General features: G+C 34.9%; 1 protein-coding gene and 1 pseudogene across 1 annotated transcript in view; one reads left to right on the forward strand and one right to left on the reverse strand.

Moving 5' to 3' along the window:
* Positions 1–27,883, reverse strand: part of GPC5 (glypican 5) — a 1,102,001-nt gene that overhangs the window by 555,955 nt on the left and 518,163 nt on the right. The gene's annotated exons all lie outside the window — the stretch shown is intronic.
* LOC116871553 lies at positions 3,709–3,856 on the forward strand (annotated as a pseudogene).

Raw genomic sequence — 27,883 nt, forward strand, 5'->3', positions numbered from 1 at the left:
TCAAACACAATCAAGCTCCCATAACTATCTGCGGGACTGCTCCTTCCCATTTAAGACCTGTTCCAGTATCCATATGCTTCCCAACAGTAGGAAAGAAACCAGAGAAAATAATAGAACTACTAGTAGATAAAAATAGAGAAAATAGAGGCATTGGTTATAAGTGAAGATGAAAATAAATTCTAGGTCATAACTGGAAAGATAATTTGGAATAATAAGAATTATGGGTTTTGAAATGGAAAAAGTAGAATTACAGAGATAGCAATAAAGAGGAGCTTCCTCTTTACTACTTTCATCCTTCCATAACGGTAATAGGAGGGTGGGTTTTACTGAAAGAGAGGAGACAGATTTTAAGGAGCTAGCAAGTGTTTCTGGAAAATGTCTCTGCTGTAATTCCCCAAGGAATCAAAAGACTTTGCATTAAAATAAATAGAGCCAATAGTCCAGGTGATGTTATGTAGCATAAATATGCGGTTGGTCCAATCTTATCATAAAACACTGATAAGATAATGCGCTTGCTAACTAATTTTATTCACAAAAAAAAAGACAGACGTTATTATAATCATAAAACTTACTACATCCTCATAAATTGAATTTAACATTTTCTAAAAAAAAAGTCCAACAAAAAATTTAGTAATACAAAAAGTAGAGTAAAAATAAATTCAATACTCAGTTTAAAATGTAATTCTTTGATTCTTGGTTTGCTAACTTCTTTCCTTTAAAGCAAACTACTGTAACTAAATGAGGTTTGCATTTGGGTTATATCCAAGGGCACCATTCAATTTCACAATTTCCACTATAGCAATTATACCGAGCTCATTTCATTCATGTGCATAGAAGCACTCAAAAAAATCTATGCCAACAATTGTGGCACTTTATTCTATCCCAATGGGCATTATCTTGCTCAACTATCCTCAAACAACATAACAGAAAAAATAAATATTACGTGCAACATTAATTAAAGTGCAGAAAATTAGTGCCAACATCATAATCACAATGTTTTAAATGGAAGATTAATGTATGGAATACTATTTATTGTGAAGGACTGAAATTCATATCTATTCATATATATCTATATACACATGAAAATTTATATATTCTACATATACAGATGTATACTATATTAAAAGATCTAGACAAGCATATTAAATACATCTACATTATATAAATATAAAACTATATCCATAAATATATTGACATTCAGAATTTATACATATCTGTACGTAATAGATCTGCTCCACTTGACAAGTTAATATTTAAATTACTATAGTCACATCAATAAAAATAACATCTTAGGTTTATATATAACTTTATAATTTAGAGTTGTGACCAGTGTTTATATATAATCCCTAAACCTGATGGAATAGAAAATGCATTATGCTCACCATGGAAGTGAATAAGTTATGGATAGTACATGTACTAGGTCAGAAAGTTAGTGAAGAATCTGAATTTTATAAGAGACCAAGGTTCTCCAAGTCTTGTCTTGCTACCCTATTTTAATACACTTTAGGCTGACCAACATATACCTATCACCTACAAGTTTACCTAGACTCTCAAGTACCTTTCTACATGTCTTGGCACTGGCCCTACTCCCATTTCCAACAACTGAGATTCCAAAGCCTCCATCTTTCCAAGCCCCCCCTTTTTTTTAACTCACTGTTGGCCGCTATCTAGAAGATGATTACATGATCTACCACTTTGAAAGAATAGAATTCATTAGGAATGAAGACTCAGTTTGGTGTTTCAAAGGAGCCCAAATTTTTCTGGGTTTCAACAGAGGTTTTATTTCCAGACAAGTTGTTTCTTTTCAGTGACATGTGTAAGTCTCTCCCTTTCCTTAGACTATGTGCTATTAGGCTACTCTGAAGCTTCAAGAGGAAAATAATAGACTTCATTGCTGTTGAAATCAAAAAGACAACCGCAGTTAGCCAGGAATCCAGCTTTTTACCAGTTCCAGTAAAGAGGGCTGGGATCTTTCTATCAGGGTATAACCCTAACTTAGACTTAAGCCAGCAAAACTCATCTGACTTCTCTTAGATTTTCCAGGTGATTCTACCGTAACTCAACTTTGAGCACCAGTGACTTATGTATTCAACAGTAAGGCAGAATAAAAAGGAGAGAATCCAGATTCTCTAGAGGAGTTAAAAGCCAGAGAAATTGGTGCAACAGGTTTTGGGAATCACATTGTCTTTGTATGCTAACAGTCCCACCATTGTGCTGTATTCCTTCAAAACACTTTAGGATGATACCCTTTGCTTTACAGTCCTCTGCACAAGAAAAGCATGCTTCCAGAAAACCTGTCTTCAGAAAACAATAAGGAATTTCTGCTTTATGCGGTTTGAAACTCAAATAAATATAGTTTCATTCTTCTGTGAGTGACTGATCAGTTGTTTTCAGGATTTAAAAAACAATCCTTCCAGGTATTGTTACAAATATGTCATCACATTTTAAAATTTGGTTCCAGGGTGGGCAAATTCAGTGAGGAACACTCCTTACAAAATGTCAGTTTCACAGACCTGCTTTTTATAAGCCTTAGGCTGACTATATAATTTGCATATCATAAAAATGATAAACACAATCATGCTAACAGCTTAAAAGTCTCTACTATGTATGCAATACTTAGATAAAAAACCCCTATTCTTCAATAAAACCCACTTTAAAGCAATCATTACTAATGATTTCTTAGTGGGTTAAATGTGCACATAATTTCAGATACAAAAGATGAAAACAGTTACTTGAATTTTTAAACTAGAAGAGTAATCCTTTCACTGTATCTTAGGCTTCAGAAATAATCATTTATGGTTATAGATGATCTTCTGGGAGAAAAAGACAAAATCTCTTAGTTTATGCTATATTTATTAAATATTTTATTGTTTTTACCCTACCTTTATAAAAAGTAATTTTTTAAAGTAGGAGTGTGATATAATCATTAAGATTTTTCTTAGAGATGTTAATACTTACATTTAAAAGGAATTCTTAATATTGGAAATGGACATTTATAAATCTGAACATTAATTATAGCCATATTTATAGTCATTACACTTTTGAAGGTATGGCTATCACCCTAGTGTTGCACTTTTTTAATTTTTATTTTATTTATTATTATTATTTTTTATTTTTATTTTATATTTATTTCCTAAACATATCAGCTTCTGTCAAAATATTTTCATTACTACAGAAATTATTTAAGATAACCATGGTCTATCATGTGGAATGCTCTAAAGTGCTGAACTATAGCCTTTAAAATAGATATTCGTAAAGATTTTTGTGATAAGTTACAGGATGAAATAAGAAATACAGGGCATTTTAAGTGTCAGAATCCTAACTTATTTTTCAAACTTACATATTTATTAGAAGTCTTTACAATTCCATAACTTAAAGTACTAGAAAACAAAATCCTAAAATTCTAACTGTATTTAATTAAACGATTTCCAAATTCAGAGTCACAGCTTATTTGTATCTGTATTTAATATTTTCACTAATATTTGGTTTTAATCAGCAAGTATGCAAAATAGAGGGATTTCTTACAGTAATTATGGTTTATATTCATGGAAAGTGCTATAAATCAAAACAATGTAAGGAAATCCATTTTCTCATATTAATTGGTTACGGCAGGGGTTTAGACTCCTCTGCAAGAGTCTCTTGACTACATAGCAATGGGCAAAGATAATGTTGTGTAATCAACTACCGACTCTATATACTTGTAGCCTTATCGCTTCTCGGCCTTTTGGCTAAGATCAAGTGTAGTATCTATATACTTGTAGCCTTGACTTTATGAAAGTTCTAGATAAATCAATTAACTCAAAATTAATATTATCTTAAAATTGTCTAGCACTTCACATTTTACAGTACTATCAGAACATATCCCAACTGCCACCTTAAAAAATATTTAATATTATTCTACACCATCAAATCAGTGTGTACGAGGATGTATGTGGGTACTTTTTTAACTAGTTTTCAATTCCTGCTAAATTTCTCCTGCAACAATTTAAAAGAAACTTAAGGTTTATGATTATAAAATTCAAAATAATTTTGGGGGGAGCTTTGAGAACTCTTTTAGGGAATCTTTAGGCAGCTTATGGGTATTCTGAAAAATATATTCCTGAGAGCATATTTCATTGTTTTTCCTTCTATTCATATGGGAAATAGGACAGTGATGCTTTTTATTTTGGCATATCTAGCTTATTATTAAGTTGATAAAATTTAAGATTTTATTTATTTATTTGACAGACAGAGATCACAAGTAGGCAGAGAGGCAGGCAGAGAGAGAGAGAGGAAGAAACAGGCTCCCTGCTGAGCAGAGGTCCTGATGTGGGGCTCAATCCCAGGACCCTGGGGTCATGACCTGAGCCAAAAATAGAGGCTTTAACCCACTAGGCCACCCAGGCATCCCAAGTTGATAAAATTTATAAGAAAACCTAAGGATTAAACATACTAATCCTCATAGATGTACTATAATTATTTTTGAGTTTATCTATAAAATTTATTTAACAGTTTTTGGTATATAATAAAAAATTTGTTAGTTGATAGAATTAACAACAAACATCGTGACATATGTGATATAAAAGTAAAATGTTTTTGTAGGATTAATTTATATCCTTGTGACCTTCATTTCTATGTTATCCAATATGTATGTACATGAAGGAATAATGGTTGAAAACTTTCCAAATGTTAGAGAAGACATTAATATGAAAAAGTTTAATGTGCAACAAGCAGGGTAGAGTCAAAGATCCACACTGAAACATGTTTTAATCAAACCATTAAAAGCCAAACACAAAAAAGAAATCTTCAAAAACACCAAGAAACCATACTCACCATGTACAAAGGAACTTTAATAACATTAACAGCCCATTTCTCATCAAAAACTATGAAGGCCAGAAGGTACTGGGATGCTTATTTAAAGTACTGATTCATCAAGAAGCTAATACGATAATAGACATATATGTCTGCTTATATATTTGACTATATCGATCTCACATACATATCTCAAAAGCAGAGCCTCAATATACAGGATACACACAGTAACAAAATTTAAAAAAACACGGGCAGTTCTATAGTAGGAGACTTCAATATCCCACTTTCAATAATGGATAGAATTAGACAGAGTAGCACTGACACAGACCACTCTTTACAGCAGAATACATGTTCTTCTCAAGTATACCTGAAGCATTCTCCAGGATAGAGTACATGTTAGTCCATAAAACAAGTCTTAAATTTAAACAAAACTGAAATTATAAAAGGATCTTTCCTGATCACAATGAACTTAAGCAATTACTACAAGAAAACTAGAAAATTCACAAATACATGGAAATTAACATACTCTTAAACATCTCTATTAGGTTCTTACAGATGCCATAACAAAGTACCACAGACTGAGTGAATCAACAGAAATTTACTTTCCCACATTTCTGGAGAATGTAAGTCCAAGATCACAAAGACAATGTTTTGGTTTTTTTCTGAGGACCTTTCTCTGCCTTGTTGGTGGCCACTTTTGTTTTCATATGATCTTCCCTTTGTCTATTGATATCCTTTTCTCCTCTTATAAGAACACCAGGCATCTGAGAGGCTACCCAAATCACCTTATTTTACTTTAATTACCTCTTTAAAGTCCCTGTCTCCAATTACAGTAATATTTTAAGGTACTGAGGTTTAGGACTTCAATATATGATTTGGGGGAGGGGGCGGTAAAGGGAGTGGGGAACAACACAATTCAGCCCATAACAGGCTCAGAGAAGAATGAACTAGGAAAATTTGTAGATACTCTGAGATGAATAAAAACAGAAACACAGCATACCAAAACTTATAAGATGCTGCAAAATCATTGCTCAAAAGGAAATTTATAGCTGTTAAGGCCTACATTAGAAAAGAAGACTTCCGGGACACCTGGGTGGCTTAGTGGGTTAAAGCCTCAGCCTTAGGCTCAGGTCATGATCCCAAGGTCCTGGGATCTAGCCCAGCATCAGGCTCTCTGCTCAGTGGGGAGCCTGCTTCCCTTCCTCTCTCTGCCTGCCTCTCTGCCTACTTGTGATCTCTGTCAAATAAATAAGTAGAATCTTTAAAAAAAAGAAAAGAAAAGACTTCCAATCAACAACCTAACTTTATACTACAAAGAACTAGAAAAAAATAGCAAACTAAGTAGAGTGAACAAAATAAATAAGGTTATAAGAGAGAGAACTAAAATAGAAGAATAGAGAATATATACAAAACCAATGTTGTTTCCTTGAAAGCATCCAAAAATGGAGCAACCTTTAGTTAGACTGAGAAAAGAGAAGACACAACTAACTAAAACCAGAAATGAAAGTGGGGACATTTACTCTCAAACTTACAGAAATTACAAGGATTATGAGAATATTATAAATAATTGTATTGCCAATAAATTAGATAATCTAGGCAAATAGGGTAAATTCTTAGAAACATACCAGTTAATTCTTTCTCTGGAAAAAAAAAATCTCAATACACTTATAATAAAGAAATTGGATCAATAATCAGTACTAGATCAGGACCAGGTGGTTTCGCTGGTGAACTATAACAAACTTTTAAATAATTAAAACAAACTCTACTCAAGCTCTTTCCAAAAAAAATTTTCCACAACATTATAGGAAGCCAGAATTACACTGATACCAAAGTCCAACAAAGATACCACAAGAAAACAACAGAATATTCCTTACAAATATAGACACTAAAATGCTCAACCAAATCCATTTAAAAGAACATTAAATGGATTATACACTGTGACTGAGTGGGATTTATCTCAAGAATGCAAAGTTATTTCAATCCAAAAAAATGTAGAAATCAATGTAATACACCATATTTGTAGGACAAAGAGGAAAAAAACAGAGGGCACTGATAAAATTCAGTACTTTCAAAATAGAAACACCACATATTCAACAAGGAAGGACTGAAGGTCTCCTTTTAAGATCAAGACAAAGATTTTCACTTTCACCATAGATATTCACAATTATAGGGGGAAGTCCTATCTAGAATCAGTTTACAAGAAAAACAAATGAAAGGTCTTTCAATTGGGAAAGAAGTAAAACCATCTTTATTTGTAGGTGACATGATTCTCTACATAGAAAACTTCAATCTACAAAATAGTAGTATTTTTTAATTTAAGAATTAAAGGTATAATATTTACATTCATCACTTTTTTTTTTTTTTGGAGAGCACTAGGATCTTTGGCTAATGCTGGATAGATATGTCCTGAAATTCCTGTTTCTTTCTCAAATACAAATTTATCATTTTCATTCAGCATCCATTTGTTTATAATATAAATTAGTTTTAATGAAACAGTATATAGAGACCATACTAAAATAAGAGTATTTTAGTGTCTAAATACCATCAAGCCATAGATCATATATTATATATACATTCCTATACTTAACAGCTGTTCAGATGTTCATAGACTACCTATTGAATACTTCTTCACATATTGCAAAAATCAGAAAAAAGTTTCCATAATACAGTTTTTGTGATCAAAACTTTGAACCTGAGAGTTTTTGGACATAAACGTTTTTGACTATTTAATTACATAATAGTCACCATCGACTGCAAAAAAAAATGCCATTAATTTTTAATGTATTCTCAATATGTTCTGTGGGAGTTTTATTAGCAATGGGAGAGAATAAATCATTTACATGTGTTCTGAAATTTGAAGGAGTGTTTTCATCAGCTGGCAAAATAAGTGATGTCTAATCTCTTCCTTTCACTGATTAAATGCCACCCTCATCTTTGACCATCCTTGAATATAACCCATAGCTATAATTATGCAACCAACAGAAATACAAGTGTATTTCTTTGAAAGTAATGTTATTGTTACTTTAAGATATAGAAGTGATTGATTTGGCCTGTGACATAGTTTGAAATTCATTTCTGTATTTCCCACCATGAAATCTCAGTGCAATCATTAACTTTGTCTTCCTCTCCATCGCCCAAGGACACTCAAGCTGTTAAGTGTTTCCAGACCCGTGGTCCATGTCCAATCTCTACACTCTTGAATTTAAAAAAAAATCTATAGAGTTGTGAAAAAATATGAAACAAAATTATGAAATTGTTTCTATTTAAAGAGAGGAGGCAAGGGTTGAAATGTTGAATCAACCAGCATAATTGGGACCAATTCCAATGTTGTAAGTAAGCACCAGAACGCTGCTTTAGCATTTACTATAGATTTGGTGTAAAGCAGAAAAAAGAGGACTAAAAGTAATATTCACTTTTCCTATTTTTCAGTGTACTGAAGTAACATTGCAAATGTGTATCTAATCAGGATGAGTAAAATTCTACTTCACATTTACAATTCTTTTCTGTGAACTTTAAAATGCTTTCACGTAATGCTTTCAACTCTACTGAGACAAGATGTTAATTTATGGCAATGTTAATAAATATAATCTATAGCAAGTCATTATAAGCCTATTGGAGCATTGCATCTTAGGATATTTTCTAGTAATGTAAAGCCATTAATTGTGATGAAATAATTCATAGAGCAAAATGTAGTACAAATGTTCCCTGAAATGTGTTCTGAAAACTGGAAAGTAGTTGAAATAATAAGTAACATGGGCAGAGAACTAGCATCCATGAGTCACTTTTTTTCCCCCCCCAGGAGCACAAGGAAATGAAATGGACAGCTTAATCCTGAGTTATTTTTGGTTCTGATTTTGAATAGGAATAAATATTATTCTTTTTGAATTTTAACGAACTATAATACAATGGCCCCCCCAAAAAGAACGTTCTTGTCAAAAAATACATTAGCTTACACTGCAAAAAACTGAGATAGACTATGAAAAAGTAGAATTTTAGTTGGTAGAAATAGAATAACATAACAAAACATTCTGAAAAATCAGGATGATTAGATGTACTGTGGATTACAAATTATTGCACTTTAATTTTTAAATGAGCTTAGACATCTGTGAAATTTAAACCCCAGGGCCAAAGATTTGTGTGGCAGTAGCTCACAAAAGGAACAAAGCTTTGACATGTAAATTTCAGCTTTATGTTGCATCAGCTCAGGTAACCTTGCAAACCACCTTCACACAAACACAGGAAGCTGAGTGATGCCTCCCATATGGATCCATTCTTCCCTTCCCCTTCCCAATCAAGTTGACAGCAATTCTCAGTTCATTTTCTAAACACACTGATAAAAGCTGTACTAGGTCTTTACTTGTTATTAACCTCCCTGTACTATTATTACTCATATTTTTTTTTTTCCTTTGAGAGAAGCAGCTAAATGCAGGAGCTGATCTTTGCATATGGTGGGCCATTACCCCCCAGAAAGAATTGCAAATGTCAACCTATTATTGGGTCATTAATGTCAGGTCATGATATTTCAGAATTTGATGTTTTTAACCTTTGCAGATATCAACCCATATACAATACACTTTTGAAAAGAGTTTATTTATCCTTAGAAACAGTGGATGCATGCTGCAGGAAAGCTGTCCTATAATGTTAGGTGTAGTGTATAAGGCAAGGATCATTAAGTACGTTTATGTAACTATCTCTTCAGCTGAGTTTGGCCCTTCCTCTATTACTTTAGAAGAATCCCAAATCACAGATGTCTGATACAGAAAATGAAGGAAATAGAATTGAATAGTGTTTCTCTTTGATTGTAGAATTATTCAATTATGACAATGTTTAGACAAAATCTGCAAGGATATATTTTTTCTTCATCTGAAGTCAAAGTTGTTTTGTTATAAAATTCAATGGAGTCAATTTCACCACATGAGGTAGTTTTAGTGTGTAACATTAAAGTCATAATTTAAGAGGATAAGGAAAATCTATGATGAAATAATTTAAAGAGGAGAGTCTGTACACAGCTGTGCCCATGTTTACACTGCTTTGGATACGGCCATTTGCGACGTGGCTTGAAAATATTAGAAAATAACACAGGATGCTTGCATATTTTAAAATTATTTGAAGTCGTTTTATTGATTTTTAATTGTTCTGTCTTTTTCATAAGTCCCTATTTTTAGGTTAACTGGATATACCTAAAAAATATTTTGAAAACAAGTAATGGAGAATAAAAAGGAATCTAGTCAGAAGGAAAAGGATAGAGTTAAACAGATTTATCCATTATCTCATGCTAAAAGGAAGGGGTTTTCTGCATGTTTCTGTAAAGTAGCCTGCATATAAATCATCCTTCCATTGAATAAAGCATTCATTGGGCAGCTATTACCTCAGTACCTACCATGCGTTGACACTGGACTGGTGATGAGGAATAGATATGTCCTGAAATTCCTGTTTTTTTCTCAAATACAAATTCAGGAAGGAAGGAAGGAAGGAAGGAAGGCAGGGACAAGGAGTCCCCATCGCCCCAAGAGAAAAACACCCTTAAAACGATTTTATACCACCCGGAAGGAGCCCTCCACCCTTTCCCACGTGATAGATAGATGACAAAAACCCAACTGGATGACAGGCCCATGGAGGGTTAATCAGATTAAAGCAGCCTGCCAGCAAGCCCATAAACACCCCCAGACTTAGAAACTCTCTTGGCAACCCTCTCGGGTCCCCCACTCTCTTCAGGAGCTTTATATTCTGTCACTCAATAAACTTTACTATCACTCAGTAAATTTTGTTTGGCTGCCCACCACTCTGTCTGGTCTACCTCCACATTCTTCGAAGAGGTGTGACCAAGAACTGTGGGCACTGAAGGAGAAGAAATCTTGGAACATCAGGCCCTACTGTGTTAGGCAGACTCTCGTTGCCTTGTGTTGCCTCCCTGCCTTGTGTCACTTCTCCCCTGGAGTGGGAACAGACCTATGATTTGCTCCTAACAGAATATGGCAACGATCATCAGATGTCACTCCCTAGGATTGTTATGTAAGATTGTCATTTCCATCTTGCTAATAAACTCTGTTGTCTTCTCAATTTGCATACTTTCATGAAGCAAGCAGCCCTCTTGGTGAAGCTGACATGGTCAGAACCTGAAGGCAGAAACTCTGGGGCAGTAAGGAGGGAAGATCTAAACTCCATCCACCAGTTACGTGAGCTCGGAAGCTGATCTTGCCCTGTTTTACCTTTTAGTGAGATTCCAGCCCTGCGGGCCACCTTGTTTGTACCCTTGTGAGGGACCTTGAAGTAGAACAAACAGCTAAGCTGTGCTCAGACTCCTGACTCACAGAAAAAAATAATGTGGGTTTTAAGTTCCTAAATGTGTGGTAATTTGTTATGCAACAATGGAGAACTAATGAACCAAGGGATGCCATAATAAATAAAACCATTAGTAGCTGCTGCAGCTTAGGGAGCTTATATAGTCCATGGGGAAAGAGCACACAGTTCTAATACAGCATGGTAAATTTGACCAAGGGAAAGGTGACTAAGGCTACTGGACAGACACAAATTCAGAGAACCAAATGGGGCCTGGGGAATAAGGAAAGTCTCCCAGAAAGTAGCAGCTGAAACTCGAGGGAGAAGTATGAGTTACTCAGGAGAAGAGGAGGTATGGTGTGTGTGTCATGGGAAGGGTGGATGGTATTGGTCTGAAAGACATGGCATGTGAAAATTCAGAAGTGAGAAGGTGAGTGAAAGTTGTGCCTGATCAACATGTCTGAGATATTAGAAACCCCTTGCCCTTAGGGATAGTAAGAGATGAAGAATTAAGCCGAGACCAGATCATGTAAAGTCATCTGACTCACATCTATGATGAAAACCACGCTTACAATAAAATACTAGGGCAATAAAATTATAAGAATCTTGTAGAATTATTTGCAAGAAGGCTTTACTACACAATATTTTCTGATTGCTTTGATCAATCTAATTTTAATGGGACTTTACTACAAATATAAAATAAATGGTAAAAGATTAAATGATAAGGGAATATATACGAAAGGCTATTTATTAAGGAACGCAGTAAAATATTAAGATTGGTTTAGTGAGAATTTGAGTTAGAGGTTTACATCATCAGCTGAACAAGGGATTTCTTGCTGTTCTGTTGGTTTTCTACAAATTGATCCATACAGATTTGTGAAAGAAGGCAGTCAAATATTCACTCTCATATAACCCTTTATAAATCAGGTAATTCCAGGAGGACCCACTAGATGATCTTCAGCAATCTACCGAAAAGTCATAGAGTAGTTAATCATTTTGCAAGTGTTTCGTATTTTTTCTTATTAAATTGCATATCACAGAACATCTCTGACTTTCATTTGACTGCCTATTTTCTGAGGGATTAAATGCTTGGGTCACAACTGTTTCCCCTGTACCTTGATTTTTTTCTTTTTTTAATCCTTTTCCTCCTGGCATTTAAATTCACAGAGAAGATTGAACTTCTCTCACAAATTATTGTATCCTCATTGAAAACTTTTTTTTGACCCCACTTTTTGTTGCTTTGATGTTCTTAATCCATGTAATTAAATATCTTACGAGAGTCTGTCTATGGAGGTAAGATTCCTTTTATTATTTTCATTAAAACATCAAATCATCTTTATTTCTACACTAAATGGTCTTTTGTTATTTTAGTGTGACAAAAGCTAACATTTATTCTGTACTTACCTGAACAAGGCATTAGTATATCTACTGTGCATGTCCTATCCACGTAAAGCCTAAAATACTTAGGAATTAGAACAATATCCATCTATTTCACAAATGAGAGAACTGCACAAAAAGGTCATTTGTTCAAAATCAAATAGCTAGTAAGTATTGGGATTAGAGTTGGACTCAGGATGACCAGTCCCACTTTGATTAGATCACCATGTACTAATTCAACAAATGGTTATAAGGTACCTAGAATATCTATGCCTGGTACGGGGCAAGGATACTGGTGTGCTAAACAAAGATATCCAGTAGTGGGGACTTTTTAATGTTGTTTTTGAATGTTTTAAATGAAAATGATAGAAGACATTGATTATAATGAAATCTAAGCAATAAGACAAAATTGTGTTGCTGAGTTAACATCCCAGTCACAGGAAAGTCCCAGGAAGCAGTGTCCCCTGTCCCAGGATCCCCACAAGTTCAGCCCTTTAATTCTGCTATCACAATATGCACCTTGCTTTACTGGCTCATCTTTTGTTTCCTATCTGTATTTTTGCCACAGTCTGGCTCTCTACTCCTCTCAATTTGGGGCCATTTGGTCTCCAGTCTCCCATCAAGAATGTCAAATTGCTTTCTAAAATGTTCTATGGGTTCCGTGGAAAAGAAGTGTGTTTCCCTCCAAGTCTCCCAGATTCTATTCTCTCCAATTTTCTCTGCAATATATTCTTTTAAGCCCCTGTGGTGTTGAATTTTATTACACTTCTCATCCTCAACAAGGAGGGAACTAAGCAACATTGGCATGTGCCCTTGGCTTCGATTGGTGGCTGTGCAGGTTCCAGACAAGAGGCTAATTCCGTTCTCATTGCACAGTGGAGCAGCAGACAGCACTTGCCAATGCCAGCCCTCCGGGAGCTTCACTTGTGCAAGGATGAGAAATAACTCCTTCTGCCCCACTCTGCTCTTCTGACAGGTGCACAGGATACCCAGGAGCTAGGAGGATAGCGAATCTCAATCTTTCTGTTATGTTTCAAATAGGCAAATCAGTTTTACTTCATAAATCCAAACATTGTTAGGTATTTATGTCTTCGGCAGTGCTTGCACTGTAGGCCCTAGTGCATCACAGCTACCAGACATTCCCCTCAGAAATGGACAGTAGCCTGGCTTTCAAGCTTTGTGCCCTATGGGTGCCCTACGGTGTTGTGAGTTCCCCTTCCTTCCTTCCTGTTTTCCTATCACCCTTCATCCCTTCCTTTCTTGGATTCTTATAAATATTTTGGGAAAACATTTGGGAAGAGTATATTAGGACCATATAGTCTAACGGCATTTTACCCAGGAAGTCCCTTATTCCAATGTTAACCCTGACTGGTCTTTAAACTTTATTACTTTGGTGATTCTGGTGTATTTAAAGACCTACAATTCATGTGCCCCACCCCTACTTTCACCGGCCAAAAGGTGCACAGAAGCTGCAACGAGAACAGAGAGAATGTAGGTTTGCCAAATAAGACCTGTGAGCCCCTGTACAATCAGATGATTGTTTCCTGCCACACCATCAGGCCTAGTGTTTGCTCATTTGATGGCATATTTATTTTTAGTTTATTTATGGTGATTGTATTTCTACCAAAGAAACATTACCCAGACCACTGGGTCTATAGTGGCAAAGAAGAAACCACCCCTTCAATGTCCTTTGTTTCTTTACTTACCTAGTCACATATGATAGACTTGTTGAACTCTGCTCAGTGTTGGCATTTATCTCTAGACCTCTATCTTCTGCCTCTCTGTCCTCCTCTCCTGCTCCTTCATACCCCAGATCTCCTCATCTCTAGAGAAGGTCACTATATTTTATATTCTTACTGAATATTCTTAGGGGATTAGGACTTTGAATGCTCTTTTTTATTTCATTTAGGAAATGTTGCATAATATTCCTATAGCGTTCTTTGTCCAATGGTTTCTTTCTCTTTTTCAAAATTGCGGTTTCAGCAGCTAACCTTATAAAAACAATGTGTATCACCAAACTTTGCACTATTGAGGATTATTTCCTCCGATTTATGGAAAACAAGTGTTCAAAGAGAGTCAGCAAGTAAGGTACAAGTCATAAAAGAGTAAGGTTAGAAACAGACGCCTCGTTGATCATAATGCCTGGAAAAATATTTTTGCTGGAAGTGACAAGTTGCTCTTGTTCTCAACTTAGTTTAAATGTGAAGCCAAACATGCCTATACAATATGTTTTATTTCTCCCTAGGATGTCACCTTCGGTAAAGCACAGTAGATGCACTCGTCCTGGCATTGCTCTGTACAGAAAGACATTTCTACATTGTTCAGAGACCAAGCGTAGGTGACACATTTGTCTCACAGCACGGGGGCTCTAGGGAATTGGGTCTAAATTTTTTCTATGAGTGCAATGCAAACTACTGTGTGTATCAAATAATAGGTCAGTTGCCAAGTTCCCAGGGAAGAAATCAGAGACTATGTATGCCTTTTAAAGGCAAAAGATACATTCTTTTTAAAACATGCAGCAGTGATACACAAAAACCATCTATAAGCCAATGGAGCTAGAACCACTCATAATCAAATACAAAGATTACAAATTATATATGCTTCATCTAGATCCAGGGTTAAGTTAGCTTTCCAACATTCTAGGAAAAAAGTGTTTATTTTTTTTAAAGGAGTTTAGTTTTATGATCTGTCCAGAACAGGATTTAAAAATAGTTCACAATTCCCATACAATATTTTCTATTATGATAAATCAGTACATAAGATATTTTCGCAACATCTTTTTATGTAAAATGTACATGATCTGTTACTATCTGGTGGGGAAGTAGTTGACACATGGCTGTGTTTCCTAGATATATAATGACAAGATCTGGACATTTCATCAAGTATTAAAACCTCTTTTACACTATGCCCAACATACTCATTTAACTCTACTGGCAGGTTTCACATTCCAATCATGGTCCCCATGTTTGCTATTGCTATGACCTATAACTGAAAACATGACCAAGCTTCCTACCCTCTCCCCAACTCTTACCAGAAAAACTATTACCACAAGGGTTTGCATAAAAATACAAAGATCTCTAAATGGTGAACAGAATCATTCAGAGGATGTGAACATAGGTTACTTGAGTTAAACTAGGTTTTGGTAGAAACACTTGGTAATTAGCAAGAGAGATGAGAAATGCTAGAATCACCCATCCAAACCACGAACTCTCTTGGAAAGAAAAATACCTAAAATCTAAAATTCTGCCTTAACCAGGTAGACTCTTGTGCACCACAACACACAAGGACTCAGACATTCTCTAGGGATTAGGGTTTTTATCGAAAGAATTCTTCACAGAGGATACATCTACGTTACTTCATTTTCTATCCACTTACGTAGCTGGTAAGTCAAGATGACAACAAACTATTTATAGCTTATAATAAGAACCTTTTTTCAGTGATTGAAAGAAACAGTAACCTTGGGCGCCTGGGTGGCTCAGTGGGTTAAAGCCTCTGCCTTCGGCTCAGGTCAAGATCCCAGTCTCCTGGGATCTAGCCCCGCATCGGGCTCTCTGCTCAGCAGGGAGCCTGCTTCCTCTTCTCTCTCTGTCTGCCTGTCTGCCTACTTGTGATCTCTGTCAAATAAATAAATAGAATCTTTAGGAAAAAAAAAAAAAAAAGAAAGAAAGAAACAGTAACCTTACTATTATTTCTCCCTTTGGACAAATGTTATTCTACTCTCAGACCACTTTTCATATGGTCTTATATTACACTTACTACTCTTGCTTGCATGGATTTATGCTCATCATGACAGCATAAATGCTCTTTAATAAAGGACAGATTCTTTTTTTTAATTGTCCACTGTTCTCAATATAAAGTCTGTATGTTCACTAAACAGTTATGGTGTTGAATATACTCTTGAAGTGTTTAGCCAACATGGAACAAAAGTTTCACCAAATAACACGTTTTCAAATCAATATAGTTGGACAGGAATTCAGTAAAACTATTTGTCAGCACTATGGTAAGCTAGGACAAAAGCGGTAAGTCAAATGAGTCTTCCCTTTAAGAATTTAAATCTCATGGGAATGTTAATCTATATCCACCAGGAATTGCAATCTAAAAACAGATGTGTAAATAAATAAAGTACTGTAATTAAAATGGTTTGATACAGGGACGCAACTCACAAATAGAAAACTACAAATGAATGAATTACAGACAAAGTATTTGAATTTCAAGATGAAAGAATAAATTATTTAATGAATGCAATTGGATAATTTACTGTATAGTTTGGAAAAAAAAATTCCTACAACTTAGTGTACACAAAAACAAATAAGGGATCAAAGCATTAATAAAAATTTATTTCAGAAAATTAGAATAATTGCTTTCATCTTTGAATAGACACTTTGAAAAAGCAATCAGGTAATACAGCATCCCCAAAGAGAATAATTGGTAGGTTTGATTTCATAAAAGCCAATAGAAATCATAACCATGGGCGCCTGGGTGGCTCAGTGGGTTAAAGCCTCTGCCTTCGGCTCAGGTCATGATCTCGGAGTCCTGGGATCGAGCCCCACATCGGGTTCTCTGCTCCACAGGGAGCCTGCTTCCTCCTCTCTCTCTGCCTGCCTCTCTGCCTACTTGTGATCTCTGTCTGTCAAATAAATAAATAAAATCTTAAAAAAAAATTTAAAAAAAAAGAAATCATAACCATTTAACGATAGACTTGGGGCAAAAAAAAAAAAAAAAGAAAAAAAGAATATAGACAGACCAAATGATAATTTCTCTGCTAAATCAAGTATCCCACAGGACTTAAATGAACAGGACTTAAAAACAAAAAATAGAAAATACAAACTTACATTTAATGGAAATAGGTAAACAAATGTCTTTTAAATACACCAAAAAAATGAGACAACATGAAGAATACAAGGATTGACTTCGAAAAGTTAGCTGTGCCCACTATCAACAATGATATATAAGAAATAGGTACTCAGAAACACGCATTTTACTCTGGACTGAAAGCTACCCTGATGCTGTTCAGACACAAAGCAGAGGGGTCACATATTTGTCTCCCAGAACTGAAGCTACATGACAAGTGTAAGAGAATAAATCTTATAGAATCATTTTGGAGTTTTGCTTCAAAAAATGCTGCTACCAAGATACTAGCAGAAACGGATAGAGATAAATGAACAAGGTTGTTTATGGTACTGCGCAACAGTCAAAAAGGAAAAGAGAAAGATACTATCTAAAGGTCCATCATGTGGAACAGATCAAACAATTTCTAGTATACATCCACACCAGGAAATACAAAGTAGCTGTTTTACCATTTTACCAGGGAGGTATATCCACACCTGTTAAGGTTGAGAGCAGTGAATAAAGAGTAGATCGTTTTTAACTTGCCGGAGAAAAATGTCATTCTATTTTGTTATAGATCTGTTTTTATCTATATTTTTTTTTCCATGAGCATGAACACATTGAAAGAGATACACATGAAACTAATAGCAGTGGTAATGTCTGGAGGGAGGGATGGGACACAACTGAAGGGCTGGAAGGGAAGATCAATTTGTACTTCACATATTTCAGAGTGAAAATGGCAATATATGGGAAACTTGTACTTGCTTTTTTATCCTTTTATTTCAAACCAAAAGTGAATGAAACCACGTAGCTAAGATAGTGTGATATACACGATAATAAAAGAGTATTCTGGATAGCACCCACACAAAAATGGAATAATTATTTGTGAGATTTAGGACTTGAGAGAGGACTAGACACAAGGTTTTTTTGTTTTGTTTTGGGTTGTTTGTTTTTGTCTCCTCCTATATAACCGGGGAAAAAGATTAAAGCTCCCATTAGAAGACTCTACAGGCAAGGCAGAGAAGAGCAAGTGGCCTTGAGGATGGGCCCCATGTTCCTTGTTGCAATCCTATATATCCTAGCTGGGTCTCTAGGTGAACCCAGATCTTGGCACCCTGAGTGAGCAGAGTCAGAAGAAGCTCAAAAGTGGAAAGCACTCCTTGCCAGAGAAATCAGGAGGGTCTTCCCACAGGACAGATGTTTTTGGGAATTGCACCACTCACTCCAGGTACAATGCTGGCATGAAGCAGCAGCTCTTCCCCCTTCTCACTCCCCGCCCCCCCCAACGGGGGGCGGCCACCATGTTTAGGAACAGCAACAGCGATATTTACAGACAAGAGACACTTGACATTCTCCATCTGTCTTACACAAGTTGAGCCTCTGCCATCCACCGGCTCCTTTTCCCTCTTCACTAACAGGGTTGAGTCCCATTTTAACTCCCACTACCCTACAACTGAGACACAATATTGACACCTCCTCCCTGATTCAGCCCCTACAATGGTGGGAATGGCTAAGGCAGCCCTGCAGGCTCATTCCTGTCATCACATTTCCACACACTGAGCCAAACCTGTGGGCCGTGCAGTAGTATGGGGAGGCTAATGCCCCATTCTTACAACTGAACATAAGGAATAAAAATACTGGGGGACCAGAGACTGAGGATGAGACTGAGGATGGAGAGGAAGAACCAGAAGGCGCCCTTCGCATCTGTGTATGAATTCTTGATTCACTCTTAATTCAAAGGATGAAATCAACTGAAATCAGAGAGCAAATACGTCCAGAACAAGTAGAGGCTGAGGCTAAAGACTAGACTACAGTGGCCTGTGCATAGACCAGACAAGGACAGGTCCAGGGGAGGATCTTGAATTATTAGAAATACAAAGAAACAAGGAAACAGACAATCATCAGGGGAAGGACGATCAACAGGAACCAACCTGGAGATGACACAGGGTTAAAGATTTTTTTAAACAGCTATTATAAAAATGACCTGTGAAGAAAAGGTCCATATTCTTGAAATGGAAAGATGGAGGTCTCAAAGAAATAAAAATTTATGAAAACAAAACAAAACAAAACAAAAATTGATGAAAGTTTTACTGGGGTGTCTCAAAAGTGAAATTGAGAGGTCAAAGGAAACAAAATACATTAAGATTGGACAAAAGAAATCTAAAGAGAAAAATCATGTAGGAGAATCAACAGAGTCTCAGGGAAAAATAATAAAAAGTCTAATATCTGTGCATTAAAGACCCAGTAGGAGAGGAAAAAGATCAGAATAACAACAACAAAAAAATTAAGAAATAATGCTGAAATCTTCCCAATTTTGGTGAAAGACATAAATTAAAAGTTCTACAAAACTAAGTAAACCACTATCAGGATAAATATGATCATCCCCAGGCACGTTAGTATCAGACTGCTGAAAGCCAAAAAATAAAACATTTTTTAAGGAAGGCAGAATAAAATCAACTATCATGTGTAACAGAAAATAAGAAGTCCAATGCCTATAAGTTTCTTGTGAGAAACCAAGAATGGCAGAAAATAGTGGAACAATGTTCTCAAAGTGCTGGGAAAAATGACCTACCAATCTGGAATCCTTGATATAGGGAAAACAGTCTTCAGAGAGGAAGGCAAAATAAAGAATTTCAGCAGGAATAAAACTAAGGAATTCGTCGATACCAGATCTGCTTTAAAATAAATGCTAAGGCAAGTTCTTCAGTGGAAGGGAAAGGTAACAAAAGGATACGTGGAATGTCAGGAATGAAGGAGGAAAACATTTCGATAAATAAAAGACAGTTTTGTCTTATAAATTTATTAAATGATGCATCACAGGTGAAAGACCATGTATAACATGGATGGGATTTTCAGTGCAGTTAGATGTAATCCTTTTGGCAACTACATCATAGAGGAAGTATTGGTAATGAAAGATTTACCATAGTAAGATCGTTACATTTTACTTGAAATGGTAAAATATTAATTCTAAGTGGATTGCATACTTTTTTTTGTATAAGGTTTTTAATTTAATCCTTAGAAGCCACTAAATAAAACTAGAACCTATTTATGTGTGGATATTTCCCCTTTTTTCTCTACTTGGTTAATAGAAGTTATTGATGTATATAGTTATTAATCATTTACATGCTTCTGATATTTTCTTCCAATGGGATTTTTTTTAACTTTATGAAATATTTTGCTAAGTTTTTATCTTTATATAATCTAGTACTTAGTCTATTCTACCTCTCTATTTTTATCTTTATACTTTAATTATATTCTTTTTAGATCTTGTCTTCTAAAAGTACAAATTATCCCAAACATTTACCAAGTGTTATAATTATATTTTCTAACCTCTTTATAAATTACATTATTGGCATACACTGGCTCTTTTACTGTAATCATTTAGGTAATTTTTTGTTCTCTCAAAGTCTGACCACTGTACATTTTCACTGTGATTCTGGTTTAGTTTCCTTTTATTTCTAATTTTGTTTGCTATTTATTTTGGTTTTACATTTTTTGGTCCATTACACCTTCCTGCTTGCTCTATTTTTTAATAGTACATCCATTGTTGTTACAAAACAATATTTTTCCCATTTAATATTAGCTTAAAAGTGGTAATTTCCCAGCTGTTCATGTTCTCCAACATTTCATTGTTAGGTCTGTTTTCAACCTCTTTGTGCCCTTCGTGTTTCAACGATCTAAGAACACTAGATCGAATATTATTCTTTAGCTCATTTTAAGACTCTTTATATTTTAACGAATTAGTTAAATCCAGTCAATGGATTTATATAATTAATATATTTGGTCTATGTTAGCACATCTTCATATTTTCTTATTTATAATCTATTACTCTCCTTTTGTTGGCTTTCCAATTTTGCTTTTCCTCACTATACTGATCAAGTTTACACTAAAATTACCTTATTTTCCTCTCATAATTAAGTTCCTATGTATTTCTATCCTACTAGCTATTTTCAAACTATAAAACACTTTAATGCATTTTAAAATAATCAATATATATAAGATCCTAGATGTTCTTTACTGCACAATTCTCCTCAACTCTTATCCTACACTTCTAGGTTTTCAGGTAACTTGAAATTTTAGATACATTTTTTTATTCAGAGAATAAAATTCTTTATCCAGAGCTTATTACTAATAGCAAAATGTAGCATGCATGCAATTTTATACTATTATGAATAAATAGAACAAGGGAATCTAATACTTCGCTTCTTTAGCTTCAAAAGAAGTGACAAAGCAACTTTATATATTAAGGTAAAGGGAACAGTTGAGCTGATAACAGACCCAGAAGAAATGAATGGAGGAAAACGTGCACCGAGTGTACTACCTCCTTTTTCCACCCACTTCCCTATTCAGGTTCTAAATCAGGCAACATGACAGCCAATATTCACATCTTACAGGTTTTTTTTTTTCCCCCTCCATCACTTAAAATATATATATTGAATATATCATAGGCACTCTACCAAGTTAAAAATAAAAAAGCCAACAAAGGGGTGTCTGACCTCACAAAATTACCAGTTAACGGGACAGACAACCAAATGAGAGGTCGAACGGAGGAGCGTGAAGGAGGTGTTGTGGTGGTCAAAATGCCAAGTGTTAAAGGAGCACAGAGAAAAGGAAAACTATTCTACCTCTTGAAGGTATCTAAGAATATTATGTAGCCGGTATTAGGATATACTACATATGGAAATAAATGTAGAGAAAGAAAACTGTGTAGATGAAGATATCACAGTTATGAAATACAGTAATAGAAGGATATTCATGGTGGCAGGATTCTCACAGAAAATGTGAAGCTGTAAAGCTGAGTAAGAGGGCTGAGTAAGAAGACAAATTTTAGGTATAAAAAGCCTCAAAAGTCTTGTTAAAATTTTGAACTTGGTCCTAAGGGCAATGTTATTAATTCTAAGTCTGATGTAAATTAGAGCTTTAACCTAACATTTTCTAAGTAGCAGGCAAAATTTCCCTATTTCCACGAGGCACGCAAAATCCACGCATATATTGACAGGACAGGTTTGAGTCATGTATCCGCCATCCCAGTGAAAGCGAACATGCAACTCAACAGAATGGAGAGATATCCTAGCTTTCAGGGAGCAGGTCATTTGAATGCAAGAGGGCAGTAAATTGCAGTACATTGTAATTCATTATTACCACACTTCATAATGAGGGTAATCATTTATTATACAGATAACAACAACAGAAAGATTTTGTTGAATTAACTGCTTTTAAGAAAATAAATTGTTTCACAAGGATGTTGTTTTCTTATATATTTCTAAAAGTTGACAAAGAGTCAAGTGTATAGTTCCAGCTGAGCCAAAGAAAACATAGCCATTACTCAGTTTCTTTCTCGGTGAACAACAGAAAATTACATCTTTAATTTTGAAATGGAACTAAAGTTAATATTTAATGGCTATATGGTCATATTCAGAGTAAATTATGGGTGAATACAGAATTTATGAGTTTGTTTTTAACCACCAGGGCACTATGTTCCCATGAAGCCATTTGACAAAAAATATTTTATCTCGACCATAAAAAATAGTTCACAAAATCGTAGATAAGTTTTTATTATCTCAATTATGCCTGTGTTCTTAAAATAGAGGTACTTGGATATACAAAGCAATTTCTATTGTACTGAAGTATTAGCAACCGAATTCTTTAGGCACTACCTTGAACATGACATCGTCATGGTGTAGATCTTAACCCACAGATCCTAAAGGGAGGTTTTTAGTTGCCTTGTCTGAAAATGATCCAATTTTAAGTAATTTTTTTTTCATGTTATTATTTTAGGAGGACATGAGTTCTTCTATTATTCTATTTTATTAATTTATATTAATAATATATTTTATTCTATTATTCTATTATATTAATCTTTGCTAGACACTATCTGAAAGAATGAAGATGATGCAGCCAGTGGGATCCCTTCTTTCTCAGCTGGATCCTTGGTCATTGGAACAATGGCTGGCACTTGGTAAGTTCTTCCTAACTCGTTGCTCAACACTTGAATGAGCATAAGGAAAAATATTCTTCAGATGTATTAGTATACAGTTGATTCTTGTTACTCATGATACTTATGTTCTATAAAGTTACAGCTTACCCTGAACCACTGCTCCTAAAGAAGATACAAAATGAGATTCCTACAAGCTTCTGATCAAAACATTTTCATCAAATACTCAATGTATAGCCTTATTTATATGTGCTTTGGATTCCAAACACTGTATTTAGTATCTATTATTGATTCATTAACGCTGAGCTCCTAACCAACAGCACTGCAACTCAAGTTCGAAAAAACTTATCTAATACATGCATTTTTCTCCATGAGGCCTACTTGAGTCTTCCTGTACCTAAGGACTCAAGGCTTCACCTAAGCATCACACTTGGGGCCATTTTAAATGACAAAATTGTGAACAAAAGTCCTGAAAGTGCTATACGGGAATACTTTCTTTTATTGCATTTGACTTTATTGCACTTGGCAGATACTGTATTTCTTTAAAAAGGTTGAAGGTTTCCGGCAACTCTGCCTCCAGGTGTCTATCAGCACCACTTTTCCAACGGCATTTACATACCTCTCGTGACTGTGCCACAGTTTTCTAACTCTTGCAATATTTCAAGCTTTTCATCGTTAATGTATTTGTTATGGTGATCTGTCACTAATCTTTCATATTACTCTTGCAGTTGTTTTGGGACATCACATGACCATATAAGGTAGCAAAATTCATAACTACTGTTTATTTTCTGACTACAGACCAACTGTTCTCCCACTTTTCTCTTCAGACCTCCCTGTTCCTGGAGACACAGCAATGTTGACATTAAGCCAATTACCTTGTAGGTTACAATTACACTGTAAGTTATTACCCTATAATGATTCTAAGTGTTCGAATGAAGAGTTGCACATCTCTTACTTTAAAACCAGAAGGTAAAAATGATTAAGCTTAGGGAACAAACCATGTTAAAAGCTGAGGCAGGCCCAAAGCGAAATCTTGCACCAAAGCTAGCCACTTGTGATGGCAAAGGAAACGTTTTGGAAGGAAACTGAAAGTGCTATTCCAGTGGAACATGCAAGTTATAAGAAAGAAACAGCCTTATTGCTGATAAGGAGAAAGTTTTAATGGAAGATGAAACCAGCCACAAGAGTCCCTTAAGCCAAAGCCTAATACAGATCAGGGCCCTGACACTTTTCAGTTCTGTGAAGACAGAGGAGAAAAAGCTGCTGGAGAAAAGTCTGAAACTAGTGGAGACTGGTCCCTGAGGTTAAGGTTAAGGAAAGAAGCCATCTCCACAACGTCAAAGTACAAAGTGAAAGCAACAAGTGCTGATGTAGAAGCTTCAGTAAGTGATCCAGAAGATCTAAAATAATTAATGAAAGTGGTTACACTAAACAACAGATTTTCAGTGTAGACAAACAGTCTTCTACTAGAAGAAAACCCCATAGCTGGAGAGGAAAAGTCAATGCCTGGCTTCAAAGCTTCAAAGGACAAGCTGAGTCTCTTGTTAGGAGCTAATGTAGCTGGTGACTATGTTGAAGCTAGTGTTCAATGACCAGTTTGAAAATTTGAGGGCCCTTATGAATTGGGCTTTATCTGCTCTGCTTGTGCTCTATACATGGAACAACAAAGTCTAGATGACAGCATATCTGTTCATAACATGGTTTACTGAAACTTCTAAGCCCGCTGTAGAGATCAAATACTGAGAAAAATGTTGCTTTTAAAATATTAGAGCTCACTGATAATGTACCTGGTTACTCAAGGACTCAGATGTACAAGGAGATTAATATTGTTTTTATGCCTGCTACCACAACATCTATTCTGCAGCTCATGGATAAAAGTTACTTGACCTTTCAAGAATCATTTAAATACTTTCATAAGGTTAGAGCTGCCATAGATAGTGATCCCTTTGATGGATGTCAATTGAGAATCTTCTGGAAAGAATTTATCATTCTAGATACCATAAGAACATCTGTGATTCACTGGAAGGGGTTAAAATATCAACATTCATAGGAGCTTGGAAGAAGTTGATTCTAGCCCCATGGATGACTTAGAGGGGCTTGAGACTTCACTGAAGGAAGTCACTGCAGATGAGGTAGAAATAACAAGAGAGCTAGAATTAAAAGTGGAACCTGAAGAGTGGAGTCAGTTGCTACAATCTCCTTCTAATACTAATGGATGAGGAGTAGCTTACAGATGAGCAAAGAAAGTAGTTTTTTGAGATATAATCTACTCCTGGTGATGATGCTGTGAAGATTGCTGAAATGATAACAGGATTTTGAATAGTACACAAACTTAGTTGATAAATAACAGCAGGGTTTGAGGGGATTGACTCCAATTCCTAAAGAAAATTGACTATGGATAAAGTAATATCTAACAGCATCTCATGCTGCAGAGAAATCATTCATTAAAGAGACAACCAGTCAATATAGCAAACTTCATTGTTGTATTTTAAGAAATTGCCACACCCACCACAACCTTCAGCAACCACCACCTGAATGAGTGTGCAGCCACCAATACTGAAGCATGACTCTCCACCAGCAAAAGGATTAGGACTTGCTGAAAGCTCAGATAGTTAACATATTTCAGCAAGAAGATAACTAAGGTGTGTACATTGCTTTTTTTTTTTTTTTAGATATAATGCTATTGCACATTTAGCAAACAACAACATAGTATAAATATAACTTTTGTATGCACTAACGAGTAAATTAATTTGATTTGCTTTATTGTAGTATTTGCTTTATGATAGTGGTCTGGAATCAAAATGGCACGACCTCTGAGGTATGCCAATAAACTGAAAACTACAAAAAAATGAAAAATTTGAAATAAGCAAAGAAGAGACAATACAAAATGATAATAATATTTAAAAAAAGAGTTACCAAGTTCATGGAATATAAGATTCAATGTTAAGGCTTCTATTCTCCCAAAATTGGCTGGTAAAGTTAAGGTAAGCCATATTCCTACAAGTTTGTTTGCTTGTTTAAATTGAGATTATTTTAAGATTTATATGAAAACTACAGTAATCAGGAATAGGGTAATCATGAAAGGATATGTAAGTCAATGTAGGAAATTCATATGTGAACAGTTGTTTTTTGGTAAAGAAGATTAACAAAAGAATGTCATTTTGTAAGTAAAAAAGGAAATACATAGGTTTCTGTAATATAAGATATTGAAGGAATTAATCTTTAATTTGCAAATAGGCAGTATCAGTTTTCAGCTATATTTGAACAACTGTACAAGTGCATTGTTTCTTATAATTTTAGTTGTCTGATTTATCATAACCATTTATAATGTCTTTATAAAATATGTTTCAACATAGTTTTCTTTTGTCTTAATGGTACTTTTGGTAAAGCATGACTCTTAATACCACTCTTAAATAGTGGTAATATCTAGACTGAATTTGGAGGTGTGAAAAACAAGAATGTTCTCTTCAAATTGCTGTTCATTAACATATATTGATTACTGAAAACAATTTAAAAAGTGATCAAATAAATATATATCAAGGTTTTCTAGTATTTCTTTTTAGTTTTGGAAGCCTATTTCCTCACAGTTTTTAGACTCAATTTCTCTTACTTTTGTTCTTTATCTGAAAGCAATGTATAAAGGATGGCTGATTCCTGGATGGATAGGTGAGGGGAAGTGTAATGTTAATACCTACTAGCAAAATATTCAATGATCTTTTAAAATATAGCCCTAAATAAGAGAGACAAATCCCCTATTAATGTATAATTGCTTCAAAATAATCATCCCAATAATTTCTCTGGAATCAGGTGTTTCTGGTCCCCATTTGTTTGTGTATATAAGCATATTATCAGAATATATGGGAAGGTTTTGAAACTAAGATATAATATCAAAGAAGTGAACAGAAAATAAATATTCAGTAACTGCTGAAAAACAAATATATCTAGGTTAAGTGAAAATGTTGGCTCTGGATTTAAGGAATTATAATAAGTATAAAAGGCAGTGAATTTTTTATATTTTCTGAGGAATTAGAAGAAATATAAATAGATTGGTTCATGGCCAAAGAGACAAGAAAAATCATTTGCTGGAAATAGAAATTCAATTACCATTCAAACATCCATCATAAAGAGTAAACTGAGTAAGTTTTTCCCATAGATTGTCTAGAGATGGAATTATCTCATGAGGTAGAACTGAGGCAACATCAATTTAATCAACATATTCCTTGTTCTCCACCCAACTCCCACCAAAACCTTATCGTTTAAGAGAAATTAGGTTAGGCATAAGATCATGCAAATTGTCAGAGGAATCTAAGACCTCTTCAGTGGCCTGAGATGCAATGAATAACAAAGTCTGTGCCATTATTATCAACAGCAGATATATTCTCATGAGCCAGAAGTATAGCTTTTAGAGAAAAATAATTTTATGACCATCTTCTCCACGTTTTTAATGCTCATAAAGTGATGCTTAAAGCATTTTACTTTCTATGAGAAAGACTAGAAAGAGAAAGATGCATTCCCAAATATATTTGGTACTTGGTAGTCCCCAAGGCCTTTGTGGGAAGTAACCTTTTATTAATCTATAGAACACCAGTTACCTATAAGAGTTAAAACAGCTTAAATGTCGTGCCCAAAATACAACGTAAAAAGAGCCAAAGCATTTGACTTTCTCTTGCATCT

The sequence above is a fragment of the Lontra canadensis genome, unplaced genomic scaffold, assembly GCF_010015895.1.
Source record: "Lontra canadensis isolate GAN:19392208 unplaced genomic scaffold, GSC_riverotter_1.0 scaffold26, whole genome shotgun sequence".
NCBI classification, from domain to species: domain Eukaryota; kingdom Metazoa; phylum Chordata; class Mammalia; order Carnivora; family Mustelidae; genus Lontra; species Lontra canadensis.